The sequence below is a fragment of the Aotus nancymaae genome, unplaced genomic scaffold, assembly GCF_030222135.1.
Source record: "Aotus nancymaae isolate 86718 unplaced genomic scaffold, 86718_ANA_hifiasm-v0.15.2.pri h1tg000053l, whole genome shotgun sequence".
NCBI lineage: Eukaryota > Metazoa > Chordata > Mammalia > Primates > Aotidae > Aotus > Aotus nancymaae.
Genome location: NW_026988467.1, coordinates 24,070,863 through 24,089,129, shown reverse-complemented (window position 1 = coordinate 24,089,129; position 18,267 = coordinate 24,070,863). Strand labels below are relative to the sequence as shown.

The following is an 18,267-nucleotide window of genomic DNA, read 5'->3' as shown; positions in this document are numbered from 1 at the left end:
AGAGAGGCTGGGAGCCTTGAAGGCCTGGTTGGAGCCATAAAAGCCCTTCCCCAGAGGCTCTCTGCAGCCTCTTCCCCACCTCAAGCCTGGGCTCTAGTGTGGGTTGAAGCACCAGAGGCCAACAGCACCCCCTGCCCCCAATATGCATAAACACATGTGCTCCTCCAAGACTCAGCCACTTCCTTTGCCCTCTCTGGACCTCAGTGTCCAGCCTGGTGCATTTAGGGGCTCAGGTTTGGGCTCTGTGCCTGTGAGCCAGTCTATGTGTGCACTGTCTGTCTGTCTGTCCGTCTGCCAGCAGCCTTTAGGCGCCAGGAGGGGAGGCAGCAGTGGAAGGTGGGGGCAGGGAAGGAGGTAGCGTTGACAAGTTCCAATGTCTGGCTTTCCCTCCTGGAAACCCCGAGATGGGGCTGGCCCCCCCTTCCCTTCCTGTCTCTCTCGCTCAAGCACGTCCCTTCTAAGAGCCCCTCTCTGCAGACACCCCCAGTGGAACCAAGCCCAGATTTGCTGCCAAGAAGGCCGACATTTCTTAGACTTGCCACGTTAAAGGGGCCTGCACAGGCACGCACTCAAATCCCCCCCTCCATGTCCTCCGCCTGTGCACATTCAGGCGACCCAAAACACACAAAGACACGGTTGGACACAGCGGCCACCTGTGCACACAGGAGGTAGCACATGGAGCGCATCTGACCCCGGGCTCACAGACAAGTACAAACACAGCCATGGACTCCCTCCGCCCTCCTCCATTCAGCCTGCCACAGACCCAAGCACGCAGTTTCCAGCACACCGTGCTCACAGACACACACAAACGCAGTCACACGCAGGGCCTTGCCACACACAGGAACAAGTGCAAACCTGTAGCACAGCACCGTCACCATCACCACCGCCGCCGCCGCCACCGCCCTGTGTAAATGCAACCACAGAAACACAATGCCTGTGCCGCCTGTTCCCTGTACACACAGCCAAGCATACACAGTCACAGTGTTCCCCTGAGTCACTCTCAACAACGACACAGACAAAGTCTGTTGGGCACAGAGGCGCCCATACCCACCCTCTGGACATTTGGACTAGCCCACACTACCAGAACAGTGCCTTCCTGGGCACACACGAGACACGCACAAAATCCCAGCCACCTGCAGCGTTCCCTTCTGCACACACACTGCCCCTTGTGCACACACAGACAAGCGCACACCCACAGTTATGCTGTTATCCTCTTGTACACAATAAAATCACAGGGGCTCCCAGCATACCAGACGTGACATACACAAACTCAGGCACACGTACCGACTCTTTTGTGCATACACAGATTTATTGGCACTGACGTGGTGCCCATCCGCTGCCATGTGCATACACTGCTAGATCCCGAGTGTCTGTACATAGGCCTGTATTCAAACTCGGGGTATACAGCTGTCCTTTGTGTTTACACAGACACACAGTGGCCCCCTGTGTCGGCACAGAACCACACACAAAGCATCGTCACTTGTGCACAGAGGCAAACACAGACTCACAAATCACCCCACCATGCTCTTCCATGCACACACATGTGTGTGCATACTCCCACAGACAGACCCAGCTCTCGGAACCTCGCTCTCAGATACTGCAGCCCCCGGCCCCCAACCCCAGCTTCCTGCCTCCTTCTCTTGGCCGGTGAGGGTGGGGAAGGGCTGGGAAGGCTGGGGGCTGGCTCAGCCCTTGTTCCCTCCCTCCACCGGCTGGCTCGCTCCCTCCTGTCTGGCAGAGTCAGCCAGCCAGCCCAGCCCCGGCTCCAGCAGCCCTGACTGCTCTGGGCAAACTCTCGGCGGGTTGGTCTCGGCTGATGCCGCATCAGCAGCAGCAGCAGCAGGGGCGAGAAGGCTGAGGGTGGCTGCCAACGTGGCAGACGGCGGGCAGGGCGGCAGGAAGGAAGCTGGGCCCGTTCTGCGCCCACTCACTGGGGGAGACAAAACCGAAGGGGCTGGATGAGCAAGCAAGGCAGCTGGGCAGGGGACCTCGTGCACAGCCTGGCTCTAGGCCCACACTGGCCCCAGCCTCACGGGCTGACCTTGGGAACTTGCTCCCCTCCTCTGGTTCCACTTCCTCCTTCAGCAAGTGAATGGTATGGACTGGACATTTCCTCCAGCTCCAAATCCTTGTATCCAGTTCAGTGCTCTGTGGCCTCAGGCTAGTCCCTTCCCCTCTGGGAAAAATTTTTCACCTCTTTATGGCTACCACCCTTGACGAAGGGTTTCAATCTGCAAAATTAGCACCACTTCATAAATAAGAAAACTAAGGTTCAGAGAGGTCAAACAGTCCACCTGAGGTTACCCAGCAAGAGAGTAACAGAGCTGGAACAAGACCTCAGGGCTCCTGCTTCAGTCTCCAGAATCACTGCTGCCTCCCCTCTCCTCCAGCCATCCCATGCCCCGACTCACCCTTCAGGGTTGTCTGCCCACCCCACCTCCCAGCCCTGGGCCCCACTACAGCCACCTGGCTCTGCCCTGGGGAGTCAGGGTGCAAAGGCCAGACAGGCCTCCCACCAGCATTCCAGCTGCCACTGGGAACACAGCTGTCAGCAGGGCTGCGAGAGCCAAAAGCCGCCTCCCCAGCAGGCCCACATAATTGGTACATTGTCAGCTCAAAAGCGGAACTGCTGTGGGATCTTGGGCTCTCCGGCCTCAGTTTCTTCATCTGGCTGGCAGTCGTGGATCAGAGGAGATGATTTCCAAGGGCCCCTTCAGCTTGGAGTGTTCCTGAAGAGTGACCGAGGGAGGAGGCAGCTGTACCAAGGTCCCCGGCCAGCCACGGGTGTGCTTCAGGTGTCCAGAGCCCCGGAATTGGGTCCCTGTCTCACCTTTAGGTTGGGGTGGCATCTGCATCCTCTCTGAGGCCCCACAAAAGGCAGGGGCTTGGGGAGAGTTTGCAGGCTGGACGGATAGACACACAGATGGAGGAGCAAAGGTCCGAAGGAGAGAAGGGAAGAAAGGTCTTCAACCTGTGCGGAAGGAGGGCGCAAAGGCAGAAGACAGAGGGGGGCCCCCACGCCAGGCTCCCTGTGCCCAACCCCACAGGGCTCAGTCTGTGGGAAGGACAAATGTGGGACAGTCACAGGCGGGTGGAGCGTGCTGGGGGATCAGCCCGGGGACTGTGGAGGAGGCCCAGCTGCTCTGTGGGGGTGAAGAAAAGGCTCTGGGGGAGGCATCACAGGTATTGAGCTCAGGTTTCCAGGAAGAGGAAGCGTTCGCCTGTATGTGCAGTGATTACCCCCATTTTACAGATGGGGAAATCAATGCTCAGAGGTGGAGAAACAGAGCCAGGCCTTGCACCCAAGCCTGCTCGACTGCAAAGCCAGTGTTTTTTGTGCTGTGCCACGCTGCCTCCCAAAGGAGTGCATCGCTAACGGTGGCATTTCAGATGTAGTGACAGTGCACGGAGAAGAGGTTCTGGACAGATGGTTTCCAATTGGGCCCCTGCCTCAGGCTAGCAGAGCAGAGGGTTGTCAGGGCAGGCGCAGCGCGCCCTCCTCCACTCTGCTAGTGTGTGGGCTGCGGGCAGGTCCCTGCGCCACTCCTCTCCACCCCCCTCCAGCCCTTTGGCCTTGCCTGGGTGACCTGCATGAGCTCAACTTCCCAGCAGCCCTGCAGAGGAGTCAGCCTGGGCAGAGGCTGTCTCTGCCCTCTCGCTGCTTGGCAGTGTCAGGGGAGGAGGGGCCACGGAGGGGTGGGGGAGCCTCCCAGCCACCAGACCTCTGGTCATGTCCCCCAACTCTGGCACCCCTAGGGTCTTCTGCAGAGACCCAGGCTGGGACGGGTAGTGTGGAGCTGGGCACACTGGTTGGGCCCGTCCCTGTTGCCGCAGCCTTGTTGAGCTGCCATTAACAAGTGGCCGGAGGTTGCTGTGTCTCCATGGAGACCAGACAGTTAGTGCAGCTCCGGGGTGAGGGCCATGATTAGTGAGTGTCAGCTTTGCCAGCCCTGCTCTTCCCACCGCCTGCCCGCCGCTGGGCTCAGAGACAACAGGCCTGGCAGGGGGATGGGGAAGGACTGGGAGGGGGCTCAGGGCCCTCACAGGCAGGGGGGCTCCCAGGCCCAGCCCCAGGTGCTGCGTCTTTGTCTCCCCCAGTGGCTCCTCAACTCCCCCTCCTCTAGCCTCCCACCTTCCCTCCCCAATCCATCTTCCACACAGCCACCAGGGTGAGCTTTTGAAAACACGAGCTGCATCCTGACACTGCCTTCCTTTAGAACTTTCCATGGCTCCCCGTCTCCTGGAGGCTAAGAGTCAAATTCCTTATTATGGTGTTCAAGAAATTCATTCATTCATCACTCATTCATTCAACAAATCTTTCTGGATCACCTACTATGTGCCAGGGAGCCTGCCAGCTACACATGGTCAATAAAACCAGTGAGATCCCTGCCTTCATGGAACTTCCAATCTAGCGAGGAAGACACACTGAAAATAAAATACAAATCAAGGGATACATGATTACAATCGTGAGGGTTGGAAGGAAGTGGAGAGACTGCGTTGGTAGAGAATAATTTGTAGGGGAGGCAGCCTCGTTAGAGTGGTCAAGGTGGCAGCATTTGGACCGAGTCACAGACATTGCTGAGGATCCATCAGCATGCACAGCATCCCAGGAGGGAAGAATACTCCAAGAAACGGTGTGGGCCAGGGCCCCAGTCTCCTTCCAAGGGAAGGCTCTGCCCTGCCCCTCTGCCCTGGCCTACTCCTCCCTCCTTCCCTCCCTCCCTCCCTCCAACCCCCTCCTCCATGGTTCCTATCTTGGTTAGAGGCACAGGGCTTATCCAAGTGAAGAAAAAAAAAAAAACCTCTGAGTCATCACCAACTCTTTCTTCTCTCTCCCCGTGTTCCCCTCGTGAATCCTGGGTCCTGTCAATTCTATTGTGTCTCTTCTCTCCTGCTGCCACTGCAGACCCCGTCACTTTCACTCAAACTATCACACCTGCTCCAACAGGCTTAGCCATTCCTTTGTCCCCTCCCCACGGATTGAGGCTCCAGGGACTATGCCTTAGGGCCTTGCAGATACAGCAGTGAGCAGTGCCACACAGTCCCTGCCCTTGGCCAGAGTCCAGTCAGTGAGGCAGGCAGGTGGGCAGGTCTGCAAGCACAGAGGAGGAGTAAGTAGGAGGACCTAATCTAGACTGGGAGGGGTGTCTAGTAGAGCTTCTGGGTGGAAGTGCTGGCTAAACTGAGACCTGAAGGTAGATAAGGAGTTAGCCAGGCAAAGGCAGGGGAACGATCCTCTAAGCAGAGGCGAGAGCACCTGGGAAGGCAGGAAGTCGGAGAGGTCCGAGCCTAAGCCAGGGCTGGTGGGAGCAGGCTCAGATCTGTTCCCCGACATCCAGGCTCTCCTCTTCCAGTTCACGCTCCACACTGAGCTTAGAATCATCTTTCTAAAATAGGCGCAATCCTGTCCCTTCCCAGCCCTTAAAATTCTGCTCTGTCTCCCCAGTCCTTTAAAGTCTGCGCTCAATAGCAAGGCACGCAAGGCCCTCAAAACTGCCTTTCCAGCTTCATTTCCTACCGCTCCTCTCAGCCAACTATGTGTCCAGCCACACCCAAACAGGTCGTATCTTCCATAGCCCTGGGCCTTGTCCACAAAATACATTCCTCCTGGAATGCCCTCCCCTCTTCTTCAGGTGAACTCTTCATCCTTCAGAGCTCAACACAGATGTTTCCTTTCTCCAAGAAACCTCTCTGGACCCCACTTCCCAGCAAGAATAAGTTTCTCTTCTATGCCCCATTACAATTTATTTTTATTTATTTATTTATTTATTTTGAGACAGAGTCTTGCTCTGTTGCCCAGGCTGGAGTGCAGTGGTAGGATCTCAGCTCACTGCAACCTCTGCCTCCCAGGTCCAAGCCATTTTCTTGCCTCAGCCTCCTGCATAGCTGGGATTACAGGCGCACGCCACCACACCTGGCTAATTTTTGTATTTTTAGTAGAGACGGGGTTTTGCCATGTTGCCCAGGGTGGTCTTGAACTCCTGACCTCGGGTAATCCATCTGCCTTGGCCTCCCAAAGTGCTGAAATTATAGGCGTGAGCCACCACGCCAGGCCTATGCCCCATTACATTTAATTCCAGATAGCTAATTCTCACTGAATGCTTCTTTCTACGTGTTAGGCTTTACATAATCATTCCTTGTTCGTGGTCGTATTTAATCCTCATGGTTATATTATAAGAAAGTATCTCGTCATCACTCCCATTTTGCTTATGTGAAACTGAGGCTCAGAAAGGTTAAGTGACTAGCTCAGCTCACAAACATAATCAGCGATAGAGCTGGGATTTGAACCCAGGCAATTTGTTGCCACAGTTTATATGCCTAATCCTTATTCCACACTGCTCTACAGTAAGGTTTTCTAGCAATGTATTTGCCTCTGCCACCAGACTAGCAGCAGTTGGAGGGCAGAGTCCAAGACTGATTGATCCAGGGTCCCCAGAGCCCAGCACATGGCTCCACACACAAGTTGCGGTGTGCAAATGTGTGCAGAATGAATAAATGCCTCTAGCTAGAATGCTGCCAGAGGGTGAGATGGGCTTAGAGGTTACTTAGGGCAAATTGAGCCTCCGTATCCTGTGTGGGTCTGGTCATTATCCTGGGACAGATACCATGCCCACTCCAGCACCTCGATTCTGGCACAGCCCCAAAAAGAATCTGCTGGTGACCTTGGGATTTCCATCCCTGGGCTAGCAGCCCCTTTGGAGTCAGACAGATTCAGCTTTGAGTCTCAGTCCTCCCCTTAGATATAGCAAGTGACTTCACCCCTCTGAGTCTCAGCTCTTCATCTTCAAAATGAGCTCAAGAGTACCTGCCTTTCAGGGTTGTTGTGAAGATAATGAATGGCAGCCATTTTTACTATTTCCCAAGTGTCAGCTCTGTGCTGTGCCAGGATTTGTCACTTACTCTTAATTAGTGCAGACCTTAGGCTCAGGCAACTGTGGAGACAGGGGCCCCAGTGTTTTAGAAGGCCACCCTAGCCCTCCTCCACTATGTCCCTCCCCATGGAGTGAGGAGTCAGAGAGGCCAAGAGGACATACCCACCCGGAGCCCACCCCTACCCACTTCTAGACCACCTCTGATTACCCAGGATCCTAAATTTTGCTGAGCTAGTTTCCAGGGCCTGGGTGGGCCCTTCCCTCATCCAAACCACACTTCCAGGGTAGATTCCTAGGCCTGAGGGGTGGCCAAGGGCAGCAGGGGTGGGTGGATACAGCTTGACACGCAGGCAATGGGGCAGGCAGGGAATGTGGGAGGAGAAGGACCTTTGGTGTATTTCTTTTTTTTTTTCTTTTTTTCTTTTTTTGTGAGACAAGGTCTAGCTCTGTCACCCAGGCTGGAGTAACATGACTGGCTTATTTTTGTATTTTTCATAGAGACGGGGTTTCACCATGTTGCCCAGGCTGGTCTCGAACTCTGGGACTCAAGTGATTCACCTGCCTCAGCCTCCCAAAGTGCTGGGATTACAGGCGTGACCACCGTGCCCGGCCTCCTGCTGTACTCTTATTAGGGACCAGTTTGCTCTTACTAATCTTCACAGATGCCCTGAAAGGCAGGAATTATTATCCCCATATTATCTTCTGTCTATCTATCTATCTACTATTTATTATCTATCTATCCATTTATTTATTTTTTAGAGACAGGGTCTTGCTCTGTCACCCAGGCTAGAGTGCAGTGGTGTGACCATAGACTGCAGCCTCAAACCCCTGGGTTTGCTTTATTAGGCAAAACTAAAACAAGAAAGAAAAAAAAGAAAAAACAAAACAAAACAAAAAACTCCTGGGCTCAAACGATCCTCCCACCTCAGCCTCCTGAGTAGAGGCTTTTTTTTTTTGTATTGATGGGGGTCTCACTATGTTGACCAAGATGGTCTCAAACTCCTGCACTTAAGTGATTCTCCTACCTTGGCTTCCCAAAGTGCTGAGATTACAGGCATGAGCCACTGAGCCCAACCTTGCCCCATTTTATTTTATTATATTATTTATTTATTTTTTTTTTGAGACGGAGTCTAGCTCTGTCGCTCAGGCTGGAGTGCAGTGACACGATCTCAGCTCACTGCAAACTCACCCTTCCAAGTTCAAGTGATTCTCCCGTCTCAGACTCCCGAGTAGCTTGATTACAGGCGTGAGCCACCATGCCTGGCGCCCCATTTTATTTTATTTATTTATTTATTTATTTTATATTTTATTTTTTTGAGACGGAGTTTCACTCTTGTTACCCAGGCTGGAGTGCAATGGCACGATCTCGGCTCACCGCAACCTCCGCCTCCTGGGTTCAGGCAATTCTCCTGCCTCAGCCTCCCGAGTAGCTGGGACTACAGGCACACACCACCATGCTCAGCTAATTTTTTTTTTTTTTTTTTTTTTGAGATGGAGTTTCGCTTGTTACCCAGGCTGGAGTGCAATGGTGTGATCTTGGCTCACCACAACCTCCGCCTCCTGGATTCAGGCAATTCTCCTGCCTCAGCCTCCTGAGTAGCTGGGATTACAGACACGCGCCACTGTGCCCAGATAATTTTTTTTATTTTTAATAGAGACGGGGTTTCACCGTGTTGACCAGGATGGTCTCGATCTCTTGACCTCGTGATCCACCCGCCTCGGCCTCCCAAAGTGCTGGGATTACAGGTTTCAGCCACCGCACCTGGCCTATTTTTTATTTTTTATTTTTGAGACGGAGTCTCTCTTTGTTGCCCAGGCTGGAGTGCAGTGGCATGATCTCAGTTCACTGCAACCTCCACCTCCCAGGTTCAAGTGATTCTCCTGCCTTGGCCTCCCAAGTAGCTGGGACTACAGGCACGTTCCACCACACCTGGCTAAATTTCCTGTTTTTAATAGAGGCAGGATTTCACTATGTTGACCAGGTTGACTTTGAACTCCTGACCTCAAGTGATCCTCCCGCTCTGGCCTCCCAGAGTGCTAGGATTACAGGTGTGAGCCACTGTGCCTGGCCCCGTGCCCCATTTTAAAGATAAAGAAACTAAGACTCATCCAGAGGAGTGACTCCAAAGCCTATTAATTTACTGCCTCTGAGGAGGCTTTAGATCTAAATGTTTTACATATATTATCTCATTTAATCCTCACAATGACCCTACAATGTAATGTTATCTCACTTTTCAGATGAGACTGAGGTACAGAAAGGTTAAGAAACTTGCTTAAGAATGCACAGCTCATGAATGGCAGAACTGGGAGTTGAACCTTAATAGTCAAGCTCTTAACCCTGGGCTATGTTGCCTATTACCATGCTCATAGTGGTAACTCAGTTCCTTAACTAGTGTAGCAACCTCCTGCCTCAAACATCTGCCTGAGGACTGGAATACAGTGAAGGTGCTCTGGGTGCACTCTGGGCGAAAAGCCAGAAAGAGGTAGAAATGGAATCCAACCTGAAGGCATCTGGGCAGGACGTGTGGAAGGAGCTAGGGACTGGGCTTGACCGTACTCCCCCCACTGTCCTGCAGTACCAGGACAGCTGGGCAGGGCCCTGGGGGCCATTCAGAGAGAAGACCCTCTGGCCTGAGCCTGATACTATGCCCTCCTTCCCAGCCTGTGGCCTGAGAAGATGGCGCTTTCCCAGGACCAAGGCAGAGGCTGCCCCCCCACTTCCCCTCCAAGGCCCAGCTGTGAGGCGCCTGCCCAAGCTCCCCCTAGCCCCGCCTCTCCCAGTCCCTGGCCAAGCTGCTGCTGCTGTGGTCACCTGGACCCAATTTTCTTCTTCCTGCCTCCTCCCATCTCTAGGAAGCACCCCTCGGTTGCCCTGCCAATTTCCAAAGGCTTCTCCCCCAGGAAGCCACCTCTGTCATCCCCCCAGTCCTACTCCCAGGTCCCCCACCCCCACACAGAACACTCAGGCTCTGTCCTTTCAACCCCACACGCAGAGAATCACTTGGACCCTTAGCCCATTTTCCATTTGGTTCCTGGCTGAACATTAGGTCCCCCTGGCCAAACTGTGAGTTCCCTTTCCCAGGGCGGTATCACTTCCTGTGCTTCCCTCTCCCGCAACAGTGCCTGGCAGGGAGGAGCCCAGAGCCAGAGAGATGCCCGTACACCAGGAACTGAGCACCAGCACTCAGAGGCCTGGAGGCAGCATGACTATGCTTCAAGCTTTTGAGATCAACCTCCCCCTCACTTGCTAAATGGAAAACCCTAGAGGCCCAGGGAGGGGGAGCGGCTTTTGCCTAAGGTCACCCAGAAGCCCCAGGTCTCAGATCCAGGTCTTCTGACTCTCAGACCCAGGTTTCTCACAGTATGTGAGATCAAGTTTGCAACTCTCCCAGCTCCTCCTCATTTTCAGACAGACAACAGAATAGTACCCGGCAATGTACTGTCAGAAACTCAGGGGATAATTCTGCCCCAAAGGCCATTATCTGGAAAAGTCCCAAAGAGATTATTAGTCAATCACCCTCAACTCCCATCTTTTTTTTTTTTTAATTCAAGACAGAGCCTCACTCTGTTGCCCAGGCTGGAGTGCAGTGGCAAGATCTCGGCTCACTGCAACCTCTGCCTCATGGTTTCAAGTGATTCTCCTCCCTCAGCCTCCCGAGTAGCTGGGATTACAGGCACATGCCACCACGCCCGGCTAATTTTTGTATTTTTAATAGAGACAGAGTTTCACCATGTTGACCAGGCTGGTCTTGAAATCCTGACCTCAGGTGATCTACCTGCCTCAGCCTCCCAAAGTGCTGCTGGGATTATAGGCATGAGCCAGCCTAAAATGGATTTTTTTTTTTTTTTTTTTTTGAGACGGAGTTTCGCTCTTGTTACCCAGGCTGGAGTGCAATGGCACGATCTCGACTCACCGCAACCTCCGCCTCCTGGGTTCAGGCAATTCTCCTGCCTCAGCCTCCTGAATAGCTGGGATTACAGGCAGGCGCCACCATGCCCAGCTAATTTTTTGTATTTTTAGTAGAGACGGGGTTTCACCATGTTGACCAGGATGGTCTCAATCTCTTGACCTCGTGATCCACCCGCCTCGGCCTCCCAAAGTGCTGGGATTACAGGCTTGAGCCACCGTGCCCGGCCATTAAAATGGATTTTTTAAAAAGACAGTCACAAGCCGGGCATGGTGGCTCACGCCTGTAATTCCAGCACTTTGGGAAGCCGAGGTGGCCGATCACCCGAGGTTGGGAGTTCGAGACCAGCCTGACCAACGTGGAGAAACCCTGTCTCTAGTAAAAGTACAAAATTAGCCAGGCATGGTGGCGCATGCCTATAATTCCAGCTACTCGGGAGTCTGAGGCAGGAGAATTGCTTGAACCCAGGAGGCGGTGGTTGTGGTGAGCCGAGACAGTGCCATTGCACTCCAGCCTGGGCAACAAAAGCGAAACTCCGTCTCAAAAACAAACAACAAAAAAAAGACAGTCACAAGCACTGAGCTCACAGGGCTGCAGTATAGTAGGGGGGATGAGACGTTAAACAACAAATTACACAAATAATTGTTTAATTCCAGTCGTGAAGGTGCTACAGTAAGCTGGAAGGTGTTATGAGGTATGGAGTAGGACGACCTGATCTAGTTTGGGAGTAGTCAAGGAAGACTTCTCAAAGGAGGTGGGGTATCAGCTGAAGTGTAAAGAATAGGAATTAACAGGATGGGACTGATTCTCAACCCCTACCTCACTCTGCGCAAAAATTAATTCAACACGAATCACGGACCTAAATGCCAACACAAACACTTTTAAGCTTCTAGAAGAAAGCATATGGCCTGGGCGCGGTGGCTCACTCCTGTAATCCCGGCACTTTGGGAGACCAAGGCGGATGGATCACCTGAAGTCAGGAGTTTGAGACCAGCCTGACCAATATGGTGAAACTCTGTCTCTACTAAAATTACAAAAATTAGCCAGGTGTGGTGGCGTGCATCTGTAATCTCAGCGACTCAGGAGGCTGAGGCACAAGAATCACTTGAAAAAGAAAACATATGGGAATATTTTCTTTTTTCTTTTTTTTTGAAACAGAGATGTTTTCTTTCTTTGTTCTTTTTTTTTTTTTTTGAAATAGAGTCTTGCCTTGTTGCCCAGGCTGGAGTGCAATGGCGCCATCTTGGCTCAATGCAATCTCTGCCTCCTGGGTTAAAGCAATTCTGTAGCTGGGACTACAGGCGCCCACCACCACATCCAGCTAATTTTTGTATTTTTAGTAGAGACAGGGTTTTACCATGTTAGCCAGGATGGTCTCCATCTCCTGACCTCATGATCAGCCCACCTCGGCCTCCCAAAGTGCTGGGATTACAGGTGTGAGCTATCGCACCTGGCCAGGAATATTTTCATGACCTTGGGATAGGCAAAGATTTATTTTGCTGTTGTTATTGTTGCTGTGTTTGAGAGACAGAGTCTTGCTCTGTTGCCCAGACTGAAGTGCAATGGCATAATCATGGCTCACTATAACATCGGACTCCTGGGCTTAAGCAATCCTCCTGCCTCGGCCTCTCAAAGTGCTGTGATTGGGGCTGGGCGCGGTGGCTCACGCCTGTAATCCCAGCACTTTGGGAGGCTGAGGCGGGTGGATCACGAGGTCAAGAGATCGAGACCATACTGGTCAACATGGTGAAACCCCGTCTCTACTAAAAATACAAACAATTAGCTGGGCATGGTGGCGCGTGCCTGTAATCCCAGCTACTCAGGAGGCTGAGGCAGGAGAATTGCTTGAACCCAGGAGGCGGAGGTTGCGGTGAGCCGAGATCGCGCCATTGCACTCCAGCCTGGGTAACAAGAGCGAAACTCCATCTCAAAAAAAAAAAAAAAAGTGCTGTGATTATAGGTGTGAGCCACTCTTCCCGGCCTAAGCAAAGATTTCTGAGGCATTGAAAGCACTAACCATAAAACAAAATTATCAGGCAGTGGGGGAAACATTCAAGACAGAGAAAACAGTATATGTGAAAGCCCAGAGGAGAGAAGGGGAAAGGTGTGTTGGCAAAGCTGAGGAAAGGCCAGAAGCAGCGAAGTCAGGGAGAGAGTGAAGTGAGAGAAGGGCCAGGAGGTTGGAAACAAAGGTTGGGGATAATGTGAATTTAACCAGGGTTTGCAAAAGCCTAGTATTACCCTCTTTGCCGTGCTCAGGACTACACTGCGTTTGGCTACACGAAAAGGAGAATAAAAGGAAACACCCGCCCCCATTCTCCCAGCTCAGCAACAAGGCAAGGTCAGGCTTGGATTCTGCTGCTTTGCAATCAAGATGTAGTTTTTTTACAACTTGAAAAGTCACTTAATCCAGGTGCCAGGATGAGGTGGGGCATTGCAGGTGGGGACTCGGGCTGTTAGGCCCTGTCCTGCCAGGCCCAGCCCTGGTCTTAGAGGAGCTGGAGTTTGCCAGGTCCCACCCACGCCTCAGCTCCTGCTATAGCCCCGCCCCACCCCTGCTTAGCACCTGGACCTCCTCACCTCCTCTTCCCCTCTCCCTCTCTTGGAGAGCTGACAAGTCCCACAGGAAAGAAAGAGCTCAGAGGTCAGGAGTTTTCTCCACCCACTCGCACTCCCACATATGTCCCAATATACCCCAAACCAGGGCTTGGGGGGTGCCTCAGGCAACTAGATACCCACAGAATTCAACTGTCTCATCACTCAGGCCTCTTCCCTGCAAGGCGCTCAGGAAAGACACTGACAGTGGTGACTCCATTCAATTCAACCAGCACTGAGTACCTGCTGCATGCCAGGCCCTGTGCTAGGGTCAAGAAGGGTGTTGTTCCTACTCTCTGGGAACTCTTGGGGCAGTGGGGGAAAGATAGTGCACACAGCCGACAGTATTACAAGTGCTGTATAGTGGTGCAAAGTGCAGTCGAGTATAGACAGACTGATTTCACTTGGGGAATGGTGAGTGGATAGCAAGGAAAATTTCCTCTAAGAGGTGACACCCGAGCTGGGCCATAATGACTCAGTAAGACTGCCAGTAAGAAATGCTCTTTGAGGCTAGGCATGGTGGTTCATGACTGTAATCCTAGCACTTTGGGAGGCCGAGAGGGGAGGACTGCTTGACACCAGGAGTTCAAGAGCAACATGGCCAACACAGTGAGACCATCTCTAAAGAAAAAAAGGAAGGGCTGGGCGCGGTGGCTCACGCCTGTAATTCCAGCACTTTGGGAGGCCGAGGTGGGTGGATCACGAGGTCAAGAGATCGAGACCATCCTGGTCAACATGGTGAAACCCCGTCTCTACTAAAAATACAAAAAATTAGCCGGGCATGGTGGCACGTGCCTGTAATCCCAGCTACTCAGGAGGCTGAGGCAGGAGAATTGCCTGAACCCAGGAGGCGGAGGTTGCGGTGAGCCGAGATCGCGCCATTGCACTCCAGCCTGGGTAACGAGAGCGAAACTCCGTGTCAAAAAAAAAAAAAAAAAAAGGAGCCAGGTGTGGTGGCTCACGCCTGTAATCCCAGCACTTTGGGAGGCTGAGCCGGGTGGATCACCTGAGTTCAGGAGTTTGAGACCAGCCTGACCAACATGGTAAAACCCAGTCTCTACCGAAAATACAAAATTAACCGGGTGTGGTGTCGCATGCCTGTAATCCCAGCTACTTGGGAGGCTGAGGCAGGAGAATTGCTTGAACCAGGGAGGTGGAAGTTGCAGTGAGCCAAGATAGCACCACTGCACTCCGGCCTGGACAACAGAGCAAGACTTTGCCTCAAAAAAAAAAAAAGAAGAAGAAGTGCTCTTTGTGGCAGCAGAAAGTACAACAATACAGTGACTACCGGAAACGTCAGGTCGTTTGCTCAGTACCTTATGTATACATTTCATTGTCACGATGACTTTGTAAAAAAAATTTTTTTTGACTTTGTAAAATTGTATAATTATGGCCATTCTCCAGATGTGGCAGCTGAGGCTTTGAGTGGGGAATTGATTTGTTTTCAAATCACACAGGTAGTAAGTGATAAAGCTGGGATTTCAACCCAGTGCTGTCTGCTTCCATGAGCTTAACTTCTACCGCCTAGAGTAGCCTCGGCAAAGGACATGTGGTGACAGGAGCAGAGGGCCATGAGGTGAGGCTGGAGGGCTGAGTAGGCCAGGGTTGGGTTGAGGGAGCCTTGATGAAGAGTGTGGGCTTTATCCAGAGAGCAATGGGGGGGCCATCGGAGGTTCACTAATAGGAGTGTAGGGTAAACAAAGATGATACTTAGCTGGGTATGGTGGCTCACATCTGTAATCCCAGCACTTTGGGAGGCCGAGGCGGGTGGATCACAAGGTCAGGAGATCGAGACCAGCCTGGCCAACATGGTAAAACCCCATCTCTACTAAAGATACAAAAAATTAGCCGGGCATGGTGGCACGCACCTATAATCCCAGCTACTCAGGAGACTGAGGCAGGAGAATTGTTTGAACCCGGGAGGTGGAGGTTGCAGTGAGCCGAGATTGTGGCATTATACTCCAGCCTGGGTGAGAGGGTGAGACTCCGCCTCCAAAAAAATAAAAGAAAGAAAGATGATGCTTACGATTAGCTTTCTGTTTTCAGAGGCCACTTAGAAGAGAAAAAATTAGAGGCAGATAAACCTGTGTGGGAGTTGCTGCAAAAATCCAAGAGAAAGATGGGGGTTGAGGGATGAAGAAGAAGGGATGCATCTGGGAGAAGCCAAGCAGAACCTGGGGACTGATTGGTTCCAGTAGACGAGTGGAGAGAGGAGTCCAAGCTGATGTCTCAGGCTTTTGGCCTGTGTGCTCCAAAAGGAAACCCAGTAGTTAGGTTTTGTGGGTTTTTTTGTTTGTTTGTTTTTGTTTTTTGAGACAGGGTCTCACTCTGTCTCCCAGGCTCACAGGCTGGAGTGCAGTGGCGCTATCCGGGCTCACTGCAGCCTCGACTTCTCCCCAGGCTCAGGTGATTCTCCCACCTCAGCCTCCTGAGTAGCTGAGACTACAGGTGTGCTCCACCATGCTCAGCTCATTTTTTGTATTTTTTGTAGAGATGGGGTCCCGCCACATTACCCAGGTTGGTCTGGAACTCCTGGGCTCAAGCGATCTATCTACCTTGGCCTCCCAAAGTGCTCAGATTATAGGCATAAGCACCACACTTGGCCTTAGCTAATTTTTTTTTTTAACCAGTTGTTAAATGACCTTTGTTGAAATATTTTGCTTTGTGCTTTTAACTAGCTGGGCATTCCACAGCACCACTGTTGATGTCATCTATGATGTCATGAGGGTGGCGGCCATCAACATTACAGCCCACAGACTGGGCAGTCCCCAGGATCTCTTTGATGGTTCCAGAGAGTTCTCTGGCTAAAGATCGGTGCCGCATCTGTCGAGCAATGTTGACAATCTCATTGAAAGTGAGATTCCCACTGTGTTTAATGTTTTTCTGTTTCTTTCTGTCTCTTGGTGGTTCCTTGAGGGCTTTGATGATCAGGGCAGAGGCAGAAGGCACCACCTCAATCTGGGCCTATCTGTTCTGAATGGTCAGTTTCACCATAACCCTCAGGCCCTTCTAGTCACCCATTGCCTTGGCAATGTCATCACCAACCTTTTTTGGAGACAGACCCAGGGGCACGATCTTGGGTGCCAGTGCAGAAGTGGCGCCGACTTCACCCCTGGTGCACCTCAGGTATACGACTTTGATCTCGTTGGGGTAGAACTTCGGTGGCATGGTGGAGGCGGCTGGTGTCAGATGAACCCGGATTCCGGACGACCGAAGACGGCCTTAGCTAATTTTAAAAATTATTTTAGAGATGGGGTCTCACAGGCCAGGCGTGGTAGCACACACCTGTAGTTCCAGCTACTCAGGAGACTGAGGTGGGACCCTGGGAAGTTTGAGGCTACAGTGAACCCTGATCGTGCCAAGATACTCCAGCCCATGCAAGACTGAGACCCTGTCTTAAAAAAAAAAAAAAAAAAAAAAGTCCGGGCACAGTGGTTCATACCTGTAATCCCAGCACTTGGGGAGGCCAAGGCAGGCCGATCATTTGAGGTCAGGAGTTCAAGACCAGCCTGGTCAACATGAGAGATGGGGTCTCCCTATGTTGCCCAGGTTGGTATTGAACTCCTGGGCTCAAGCAATCCTCCTGCCTTGGCCTCCTAAAGTGCTGGGATGTCAGGCACTCAAGCAATCCTCCTGCCTTGGCCTCCTAAAGTGCTGGGATGTCAGGCATAAGCCACTGTGTCCAGCCCCAGTAATTAGTTTTTAACAACACATTGGTCTCCCTTAGTCCCCTACCATGACTCAGCCCCACATGTGGCATCTGCAAAACTCACTCCTGAAAGGTGCTTTATTCTTCTCCAAATACTTTTTTTTTTTGAGATGGAGTCTCGCTCTGTTGCCCAGGATGGAGTACAGTGGCACAGTCTCGGCTCACTGCAAACTCCGCCTCCCAGGTTCAAGTGATTCTCCCACCTCAGCCGCCTGAGTAGCTGGGATTACAGGTGTGCCACCACGCTCAGCTAATTTTTGCAGTTTTTAGTAGAGACAGGGTTTCACCACGTTGGTCAGGTTGGTCTCAAACACCTGACCTCATGATCCATTTGCCTTGGCCTCCCAAAGTGCTGGGATTATAGGCGTGAGCCACCGCACCCGGCCCCAAATACTCATTTATACTCATCACCTATTTGTGTATGTATTTATCTAACATATATGGAGCACCTACCGTATGCCAGATGCAGTGCCAAGAGCTGGGGATACGTCAGGGCGCAAACTAAACCTGTGTCATTAGTGAGGTAATGGGTATAGCCAGGAGTCTGCATTTGAATCCTGATTTTACAACTCATTTGTGCTGAGTCCTGGCTCAGCCTCCAAGTTGCTGTGACTTCAGGTGAGTGAGTGAACCTCTCATTGTCTGTTTCCTCATCTGCAAGATGGCGATACTAACAATACTTACCATGCAGATTAAATGGGTTAAATGTAAAGTCCTGGTCCCTGGGTCAGCATTTGACATGAGCTATTATTAGAGTTCACATTTTAGTGAGGATCCAATTGCACAATTAATTATTTAATTTATTATTAAATTTTTTTTGAGACAGAGTCTTGCTCTGTCACCCAGGCTGGAGTACAGGGGTGCAATCGTAGCTTGCTGCAACCTCTGCCTCCTGGGTTCAAGCTATTCTCCTGCTTCAGTCTTCTGAGTAGCTGAGACTACAGGCGTGTGACATCATGCCTGGCTATTTTTTGTATTTTTAGTAGAGACGAAGTTTCACCATGTTAGCCAGGCTGGTCTCGAACTCCTGGCCTCAGGTGATCTGCCTGCCTCAGCCTCCCAAAGTTCTGGGATTACAGATGTGAGCTACCATGCCTAGCCTATTTAATTCATATTTATTTTTATTTTTATGAGTGAGACAGGGCCTCACTCTGTCACCTAGGCTGGAGTTCAGTGGTGCAAT

The 18,267-nt window shown here is 51.8% G+C and overlaps 1 pseudogene; it reads right to left on the bottom strand.

The window, feature by feature from the left end:
* Positions 1–16,045: 16,045 nt before the first annotated feature.
* LOC105708413 (large ribosomal subunit protein uL11-like) lies at positions 16,046–16,543 on the bottom strand (annotated as a pseudogene).
* Positions 16,544–18,267: the final 1,724 nt, after the last annotated feature.